Source organism: Panthera tigris, chromosome D3, assembly GCF_018350195.1.
Source record: "Panthera tigris isolate Pti1 chromosome D3, P.tigris_Pti1_mat1.1, whole genome shotgun sequence".
Classification (NCBI taxonomy): domain Eukaryota; kingdom Metazoa; phylum Chordata; class Mammalia; order Carnivora; family Felidae; genus Panthera; species Panthera tigris.
In genome coordinates this window covers 1,236,653-1,247,156 of record NC_056671.1, presented here as the reverse complement: position 1 = coordinate 1,247,156, position 10,504 = coordinate 1,236,653, and the positions used below count along the sequence as shown (strand labels likewise).

The 10,504-nt window shown below is 47.3% G+C and overlaps 2 long non-coding RNA genes across 3 annotated transcripts; both read right to left on the bottom strand.

The window, feature by feature from the left end:
• Positions 1-44: 44 nt before the first annotated feature.
• On the bottom strand, positions 45-1,415 carry LOC122232439. Its single transcript, XR_006209781.1, has 3 exons — positions 1,319-1,415; positions 970-1,057; positions 45-113 (listed from the first exon to the last, which is right to left on the bottom strand). It is a non-coding gene; the product is annotated as an uncharacterized LOC122232439 (long non-coding RNA).
• A 1,672-nt stretch (positions 1,416-3,087) lies between these two features.
• On the bottom strand, positions 3,088-5,700 carry LOC122232438. Of its 2 annotated transcripts, XR_006209780.1 has the most exons (3): positions 5,443-5,700; positions 3,569-3,647; positions 3,088-3,367 (listed from the first exon to the last, which is right to left on the bottom strand). It is a non-coding gene; the product is annotated as an uncharacterized LOC122232438 (long non-coding RNA). The 2 variants fall into 2 exon arrangements; XR_006209779.1 differs by having other exon boundaries at positions 3,088-3,647.
• Between the last annotated feature and the right edge of the window lie 4,804 nt (positions 5,701-10,504).

Here is a 10,504-nt window from a genome sequence, read left to right as displayed (position 1 = left end):
GCCACGCCTGAGGTGTTAGATGTTCCGGGTCAGAGTGGACATGCCTGAGATACTAGGTAGTCACAGCAGGTCAAGTGGAGACATCCAATGTCGAGGCAGACGCAGCTGGGAATCTATGGAATCAGACTAGGTTAGTGTTGACACACTTGGGGAATTAAGACCGCTCAGGTCAGGGTAGACGTAACTGGTATATTACAATAAAATACTGCTTTTTGTAGACACATCTGGGGAACTAGTCAGCGGTCCAGGTGAGCTAACATCTCAGGAGTCGTGGAGACCCTGAAGGTCAGGGTAGGTGGACTCGGGGAAGTAAGCAGACATGCTGCGTCAGAGTACAACAGAGCAGAGAGGGGACTTCCAGAGTGGTACCAATAAACACGAGACCTCTCAAGTCAGTGGACACACGGAGGAGGAATTACACATCCCAGGTCAACACCTAAAGAGTTAGGGAGACAAACCAGGTCACGACAGAAACATCTGGGATTAGAGATTCACTCGTGCCCATGTGGACACAACTGGGCTCTAGGGATGGACCAGGTCAGAGAAGATACAGGAATTTTCAGAGATAATACGAGTTTAGGGTAGACACACTTGGAGAACAAGGAAAACATTTCAGGTCAGGGTAGAAACACCTGGGGAGTTAGGGGGCTATCCAATGTTACTGAAGACACACGTGGTGAATTAGGGACACATCCCAGGTCAGTCACAATTGATGATAAGGTATATCTCAGGTCAGAGAAGACACTTCTGGTTATTAAAGAGAGAAAATCAGGGAGGGCACCCCTGGGTGATTGGGGGACACCACCTTTCAGGGTTCACACACAGGATTAGGGATACGTCTCTGAGTGCGTACCAGAGTAGGCACACTCAGAGAATGAGAGAAACCCCACAGGTCTCTGTATTGCAAAGACCTCATTGATCAGGGTACATACAGAATAAGGGTCACCTCCCAGGTCAGAGTAGACCTACCTAGAGATTTAGGGGAATATCCTTGATCAGTGTAGACCCACGGGAAAATTGGCAGACTTCCAGTGTCGGGGCAGCCAAACCTGGAGAACTGGGAGACACCCACTGTCAGTATACACGCCCCGGTGACTAGGGACATATACTAGATCAGGTTAGACCTAACTGGGGAATTTTGGAGACATCCCAGCTCAGGTATACTTCCCAGAGGAACTTGAGATACAATCCAGATCAGGGCCACCACGCTTGGGGAACTACTATGGATGTAGCTCACGTCAATGTCGTTAAAGTAACCAGATTACGCCCAAAATGGAGTCACTAACGTTAAGCCCCGTGTCAGCAAACCAAGACTTACGTGTCTATGCTCTGCTCTCCCGGAAGAGGAAGGCCTAGGTCAGCCAATCAGCTTTCACCTGCTCCGCACAAGGTACCCGACCTGCTCCGAGACTTCCCTGGGGCCCATGTAATAAGAGTAACCATGCTTACCCATCAGCAGATGCCCAGCGAATCTGCCCGTTCCTGCTCACGTGGTCTAAGAATCTCGTGCGTCGTGCAGCTCTTTGGTGCTCCTTTCTATCGCTAGGTTGCATGCTGCCTGACTCATGATCACTAAATAGAAGCCAGCTAGATCCATAAATTGACCAGAAAATGTTTTCTTTGAGAGAGAGACACAGACTCCGAAGCAGGCTCCAGGCTCTGAGCTGTCAGCACAGAGCCCGACGCGGGGCTCGAACCCACGAACGGGGAGATCATGACCTGAAGTCAGATGCTTAACTGAGCCACCCAGGCGCCCCCAAAATTTTCTTTTAATAGTGTTGATGACAAGGATGGGATTCAAAGACTGCTAATGGCTTTGGGGATGACAAGAAACGTGGGCATGGGTGCCTGCTGAGCCCCTTTGAGTTCTTGGTCTTTCTCATGTTTCCACAGCCGCGGGGAAGTTCCTCTTGGATCTGAGCTCTACTCTGTTTGCGTTTGAGCTCCCGGGTCTGATGGGCTTTTCCTGGCCAGGATTTAGTGGGCCAGCTGGAGCTGGCAGGTGGTTCTACGTGGACCCGAAGCCCCTAAGCCCTGCGTTATCCACAGTCTTGACGTGTTGAGTTCTGCTGGTGGGCCCACCATTCCACTTGGGGAACTACTGGCGGTCTTGGTGTGACCCTAAGGTAAGAGCGACAGATCTGCCAGACAGACACCGAGGAGACACGAGACCTAAAGTTCTAGAGAGCGGAGAGCTCCATATTCTTGTGCCCCAGCTCTTTATATGGGAAGTGGGGTTCCGGAGCGCATACACAGTGGCAGAAATGGCAGCGTCTAAGGGCAGCCCTGAATCACAGCGGCCGTGGTCGGAAACCTGCGACCTAGACCAGCTTGTCCAGTTACAAGTTCTCAGCCAAGAACGCACTACAAAGGGCAGAGGAAAAATTAATTTTTCCTCGTCTACAGTCTCTGGTGACCCAGACGAGACCCACTGGGACACCGCACCCGCTCCGGAGCCTACACACAGGACCCTGAGGAAGCGGAGAGGCCGGCAGAGAGAGTGGGGTCAAGTTTCATGTTGTCTCTTCCCTTTCAAATCCAGACTGTTGTGAATTTGGTTTAGGGATCCCCTCCGGTCACTGACCCTCTCCCTCCCAGGGACACCTCCTGCTTTCCTATTTGTCTTGCTGTCTCGATCTTGCCTATGTTTGGGAGTAGTTCTGGATCTTGGGAAGACTAAATCTTTTGCACCCTCCTAGGACATACATCTCGAGTCCATGGATATGTCATAAAAGGCTTATCAGTTTTGCTTGAGTAACTTGATCTACCTTTGGTTTAAAAGAAGCCAAAAAAAAAAAAAAAAAAAAAAAAGGTGTACTATTGCCAGGAATATTTACTGTTTATCTCCGCTAAAACCTACAAATAAGGTTTTTACAATAAGATATTTGGAAGGATTTTTATAATGAGCTCCAAGGTCAGAAGGTGGCCAAATTGGAAGCTGATATTAAAATCCCAATGAAGGAGGACACAGCAATCAGACAAGACAAAGGAATAAAAGGCATCCAAATTGGCAAGGAAGAAGTGGAACTTTCACTACACAGACGACACGATACTATATAGAGAGAAAACACTACAGACTCCACAGGAAAACTTAGAACTGATAAGTGAATCCAGTAAGGGTACAAGATACAAAATCAGTGTCCAGAGTGACACCGGCATCATGGAAGCATAAGGTACCTCCTTTAACAACTGGGGCGCCTGAGTGGGTCAGCTGGTTCGGCATCCGAATTTGGCTCAGGTCATGATCTCACAGTCTGAGTTCCTTGGGGTTCTAATGAGACATCCCATGTCAGTGCATCCCATTCCCATGGGGAATAAGAAGCATTCCACTTGACTGTTGGCACATTTGGAGAATTATCTTCTGACTCTGAAGATAAAGACAGACGTAGCTGAAGAATACACAGACTACGTCACTGTAGATACAACTGGAGAATTAGAGTGACATCCCTTTTCGGTGTCCACGCACCTTGAGAATTAGGGAGACACACCTGGGTTATTAGGGACACCAGTGATGTCAGGGTGTCTATACCCAGGGAACTGGGTAACGTCTCAGGTCAGGTAGACTCACCTGGGGAACTAGCAGGACACCCCAGGTCAGGGTAGAACTCCGGGTTACTTTGAGACATCGGAAGTCAGAGTATTCATATCTGGGGATTAGGGAGACACTCAGGTCAGAGTAGAAGCACCTGGGTAGTTAGAGAAACATCCTAAGTCATGGTAAACACATCGGGGAATTAGTAAGAAATCCCGACAGAAAACACATCCATGGAATAAGAGAAACGTCTCAGGTCACGGTCAACACCTATGGAATTCGGCAGACAGATCAGTGTGTGCACTCGGGAAGTAAGAGAGAGCCCAGGGGTGCGCACGTACACGTGGGGACTAGGGAGACATCCCGGTAAGGGAAAGCCAACCTGGAGAATAAGGAACATATCCTAGGTCAGAGGAAAAACACCTGGGAATCGGTGGCAGCATTTCATGTCTGGGTAGATAAACCTGGGGCATTAGAAATCTAGTTCGGTGAAGACACAAAAGGGGAACTGGGGAGACGTCCAGGTCAAGTTAGACACATAATGCAGAATTAAGGAAACATCAAGATCAAAACAGACTCAGCTATGGAAATAGGGAGACCTCCCAGTTCAGAGCAGACACACTCGAGTCAGGCACACATCCCACGTCTGGGTGGACAGATCGACGGAAGTAAAGAGCTGTCCCAGGTCAGGGGACACATACCTGGGAGATTGGAATCAGGCTGTGGCACGCACCTGGGGAAATAGGGCGGCCCCCCGGGTCCCTCAATACATGCCTGGGGAGTTAGGGTGTCCCAGGTAGAGCAGGCCCCTGGCTAGAAGGGAGACATCCCAGTTCAATGGAGATGCACCTGGACAATTACAGAGACATCCAGGGTTGCCAGAGAAAACACACTGGGATTTAAGGAGACATCCTAACGGTGTGTAGACCTACTCGGGGTATTAGGGAGACATCTTATGTAAGGATAGGCACGTCTGCATTATCAGCAGGTCACAGATTAGATAAACCCGGGGAGCTAGGCGGTTTCCCCTCGTCGGGGTAAATAAGCTCGGGGAGAGAAATATCCAGGGCAGAGGAGACACGCCTGGGAAATTAGGGAAACGTGCCGTATCAGTGTGTGGACCTCAGGTCGCTGTAGATACGCCCGGAGGACAACGAATCACTTCGACTCAGAGGGGACGCCCTAGGTTCACGGAGACCTACCTGTACACTTAGCAAGACTCTGTGTGTCCAAGCAGACACATCTGGGGAATTAGACACTGCTGTTCGGGGCAAGCGCACCTCGAGTGCCGGGGAAATATTCCCGGTCGGACACACACCTGGGGAGAGCGGTCCACTTCCCAGAAGAGGCACTGAGTTAGGGAGGCTGCCTGCCATGCGAGGGCGGACACACCGGGGAGTCGGAGCCCGCAGATTAGTATGGACACACTTGGGGCATAAGGGAGACTCCCGGCTCAGATATACGTACCTGGGAATTAAAGAGCCCGGTTCAAATTGATTTTTCCAACTTTGAGACATAACTGACACATTACATCTAAGTTTAAGGCATACAGTGACCATGTGAAGCCCATATATATTGCAGAATGATTAGCGCGAGCTTAATTAACATCCATCAGAGTGACGACAGCATCACGACAGCTGTCGATAAGCTCCTTTAACAACTGGGGTGCCTAGATGGCTCGGTCGGTTAAGCGTCCGACTTCGACTCAGGTCATGATCTCACGGTTTGTGAGCTCGAGCCCCACGTCAGGCTCTGTGCTGACGGCTCGGAGCCTGGAGCTGCTTCGGGTTCTGTGTCTCCCTCTCTCTGGCCCTCCCCCACTTGCACTCCAGGTCTCTAAAAAATACATACACATAAAAAAAAGGTATTTCCTTTAACAACTAAAATTCAGCTTCCATCTCCAAACTTACGTGCGTCCGTGGGAGCCGTGTGATCCAGCACCTGACGCAGGTTGCCTGGGAGGGTCTCACCACCATGCTTTGGGCGATGGGCAGGCAGACCACGGTACAGGCTTTGTCACTGGCGGGACCCTGTGAGCCGGCTCTGGTCCCTCTCGGCTGCAGTCTGGGGGCGGCTGGATAATGCTGACGTGGGCAGAACACCCATGGGCGAGATAGCCTTTGTAGCAACCCAGGTTTCTAGAGGAGAAGTTCCAGCATTCTGTTGGAAAGAAAACGTTACAGTGGCACCCCTCCCCCAAGGCGGCAGAGCTCAGAGACACGGGCGGCATCTCTCCTGCAGGGGAAAGGGCCAGTGGTGACGGCCTCGCTTCCCCGCTGTGCAGGAGGCTGCTAAAGAAACGCATTTTTCTCTTGCAATGCCCAGGGCGTTAAAGGGGCTTCGTGATTGGGGGAAGGAGATCAGGGATGAGGTCATAGTATCAGAGAGCCTTAAAGGGATGCCGTTTCTGTTGACTGCATTCTGGACTCCAACACGGAGCCTGTCACAGCCCCTGGGAAAACCTCATCTTCGGAGTCCTCCACTGGACGGTGGGCACCCTCAACACCCGAGTGTCAAAACTCACACCGCCCACCCCACCCTGTGTGCACTCCCGGGGCAGCAGGAGACAAGCTCGGGTGGACGGGGAGCACCCACGGAAAACAGGCCAGCGCGTGGGGGAAAGTGCAGTCCTGAGCTGTAACACCACCTTCAATAAAGCAAAAGAGAGGTTTCTAACAGTTGGTCTAGTGTGTTGTAAGATCAGGGGAAGACCTACAAGCTTAGGAATTCTGCCACAAGAGGGATCAGGAAGCATGGAGCTGATGTATCCATGGGAGGTTGGAGAAAGCCACAGAATCTGTATAGCAGGGCCATCAAAAAGTGCCCCCCAACTGAAGGCAGCTGGTAAAGATCGGAGGGGTGACTGCTACATCAATGTGAAAGGAGCAACACAAAACTCAAAGGAACATAAAGAACCAAGGAAACACGACATCACCAAAAGATCCCTCATTTATCTTCCAGTAACTGATCCCAAAGACAGGGAGGACATCTGTGACTTACATGACAAAGAATTCAACATAGCTCTTTTGAGGAAGCTAATGAGCTACAAGTAAACACAAAGAAATTCAATGAAATCAGGAAAAGCACACATACACAGAAAGAGAAATTTAACAAAGAGAATCATGAGAAAGAACTAAACAAATTCTGGAACTGAAGAAGTCAGTGAATGAAATGAGGGGTGAAAGAGAGGGTATTATCACCAGAACAGACCAGAAAGAAGAAAGCCATCAGTGAATATAGGACAGGAGCTTTGAAACAGCCCAGAGAACAAAGAAAAGAAGCTAAGAGCATATGTCATCCGTGGAACACCGTCAAAAGAGCCACCGGTATCGCTGGGATTCCAGAAGGACAAGAGAGGAAGAAGGGGGATGGAGGTCTATTTGGAGATCTCATGCCTGAGAACTTCCCAGACCTGCAAAGAGACTTGGACATTCAAGTTCATGAAATTAACAGATCACCTCATTATTTCAAGCCAAAGCAATCTCTCCCAAAACACATTATAATGAAACTGTCAGAGATCAAAGGTAGAATCCTGAAAGCACAAGAGGAAAAAAGAGCAATCTACAAAGGAACCCACACTGGAGATCTGTGGATTTCTCAGCAGAAACCTTACCGACCAGGAGAGGGTGGATGACACATTCACAGTGCTGAAAGAAAAAAAAAGGCCAGCCAAGAACACACTATCCAGTCAAGCTGTCCTTCGGAAATGAAGGCAAAAAAATAAAATAAAATAAAAAGTTCCCAGACAAACAAAAGCTGGAAGAGTTCATCACACTGGACTCTCCTTACGAGAAATGCTGAAAGGAATTCTTCCAGCCGAGGTGAAGGGATGCTCATCAGTGACACAAAAACATACAAACATATGGAACACACTGGAAATGGTTAATATACAGTCGGATGAAGAAAACTCTAATTCTGTAATTGGATGGTGTGTTAATAAAGGCCAAAGGACGAAAGTATCAAAAATAATTACACCTACTGTAATTTGTTAATACACGATACACAAAGAGGTAAACGGGGCATCTGGGTGACTCGGTTGAGCATCCGATTCCTGGTTTCGGCTCAGGTCATGATGCCAGGGTTGTGGGACTGAGCCCCGCGCGAGCCTGCTTAGGATTCTCTCTCTCCCCCTCTGCCCCTCCCCCTGCTCACATGCTATCTCTAAAATAAAAAGAGGTAAACCATGACATTAACGTAAAAAAATGTGACAGTAATATAAAAAGAGGGAGCAAAAGGGCCGAGGTGTCACTACCGGTGTAAGTTGACCAGTTTATCTACTAGGTGTTTTATGTAAGCCTTGTGTAATCATAAAGCAAAAACCTAGTGGAGATTCACAAAGATAAAGACAAGGGAACCCCACCATGGAGTATCCCCAATCCACAAAGGTGGGGAAGAAGACAGGAAGAAAAGGAACTATGGAACCACAAACAGCCGGAAAACAATAAATAAGATGGCACAGGAAAATCCTTACCTGTCAAAGGTTATTCCAAATGTAAATGGGTTGAATTCTCCAATGAATTGGCACAGGGTGGCTGAATTAAAAACAAACAAGACCCAACTACATGCTACCCACAAGAGACTCGCTCCTGCCTTAAGGACACACAGAGGCTCGAAGTGAAGGAAAGAGGAGGCTCTTCCATGAAGTGGAAGCCACAAGACGAGAGGGTAGCTCCACTGACGTCAGATGAAATAAACTTTAAGCCCCCGACAGTAAAACACAACAAAACTCATTACATAAGGATAAGGGGATCAACTCATCAAGAGGAGGTAACAATTACATATATGCACTTATTACTGGAGCACCTACATGTATTAAACGAATGCTAACAGATCTGAAAGGGAAAAAAAGACAACACAATAGTAATAGACTCTAATAGCCCACTTTCGGCCATGGATATAGATCATCCAGACAGAAAATCAACAAGGAGACATTGGACTTGAACCATACATTAGACCAAATGGACCTAATAGACATTTATAGAACATTCTAGCTACAGCAGCAGAATGCACATTTTTCTCAAATACACACAGAACATTCTCCAGGGCAGGTCATATGACAGGCTGCAAAACAAGTCTTAGCAAATTTAAGAAGACTGACATCCATTTTCCAACCACAGTGTTACAAAACTAGAAATCAGTAACAGGAGGGAAGGTGGAATATTTATAAACATGTGGAGACCAAACAAAACATTCTGGAACAACCAATGGGTCAAATAAGAAATCTAAACAAAAGGGGTGCCTGGGTGGCTCCATTGGTTAAGTGTCCGACTCTTGATTTCGGCTCGGGTCATGATCTCATGGTTTGTTACTTTGAGCCCCGCTTTTGGGCTCTGCGCTGATAGCATGGAGCCTGACTGGTATATCCTCTCTCTCTCTGCCCCTTCCCCGCTCATGCTTTTTCTCTCTCAAATAAACATTAAAAAAAAAAGAAACCAAAAAATTTTTAAAATCTTGAAACAACTGGAAATGGGTCATAATACAATAAAACCTTTGGGAAGCTGCAAAAGCAGTCCTGCAGGGAAGTTTTAGTGATAAATGCATGTATTACAAAAAATAGATCTTGGGGCGTCTGGGTGGCTCAATCAGTTAAGCATCCAACTTGGGCTCAGGTCACGATCTTTGAGCCCTGTTTTGGGCTCTGTGCTGACAGCGCAGAGCCTGGAGCCTGCTTCAGGTTCTGTGTCTCCCTCTCTCTCTACCTCTCCCTGACTCGTGCTCTCTCTCAAAAATAAAACATTAAAAAAATATGTAAAAAATAGATGTCAAATGACTAGCCTAATTTTATACCTGAAGGAATGAGGCAAAGAAGAAAAAGCTAGACCAAGTCTATCATAAGGAAAGAAAGAGCCGAAGACTGGAGTGGAGATAAATAGGTATCAGAAAAAGTAAAACAAGATCAATGAAACTAAGAGCTGGTGTTTTGAAAAGATAAAGTTGACCCCCAGCACAGAAATATAAAGGATCAGGGGCGCCTGGGTAACTCCATTGGTTGGGCATCCAACTCTGGCTGAAGTCCTGATATCACAGTTCATGAGTTCAAGCCCCGCATCGGGCTCTGTGCTGACAGGTCAGAGCCTACAGCCTGCTTCGGATTCTGTGTCTCCCTCTCTGCTCCTCTCCTCTCTCTCTCTCTCTCTCTCTCTCTCTCTCAAAAATAAAGAAACTTAAAAAAAATACAAAGGATCATAACAAGCTAATATGAACAATTATACAACCAACAAACTGGATAACCCAGAAGAAACAGAAAATGTGAACAAACCAATAATGAGTGAGAAGATACGGTCAGTAGTCAAAAGCATCCCAACAAATAAAAGTCCAGGACCAGATGGCCAACTAGTTAACTCTACCAATCATTTAAAAAAGAATTAATGGCAGTACTTCTCAAACTCTTCCAAAAACCTGAAGAGGAGGGAACACTCCAGTTCTTTTTATGAGGCCAGCGTTCCCCTGATCCCAGACCCAGCTAAGACGCCACCAGAAATCTGCTGGCCAATATCCACGATGAGTATAAATGCAAAGATTCTCGACCAGATATTCTCCAGCTGAATTCCACATTACATTAAAATGGTGGTACACCATGATCAAGTGGGATTTATCCATGGGAGGCAAGGAAGATCCCACACACAAAAACATGACACACCATGTTAATAGAAGGACAGATCAATCACACCATTTCACTAGATTCAGAAGAAGTTTTGAAAAAAACACAACATCCTTTTATGATAAAAACTCTCAGCAAATTAGGTCTAAAAGGAATGTATATGAACCCAATAAAGGCCATATATGACAAGCCCACAGTTAACTGTGAAGGGTTGAGGACTTTTCCTCTATGCTCAGAGGACGACAAGAATGTCCACTCACACCACTCCTGTTCAACACAGCACTGGAAGTCCCAGCCAGAGCAATCAGACAAGACAAAGACACAAAAGACCTCCAAATCAGAAAGGAGGCACTGAATTATTTTTATTTGCA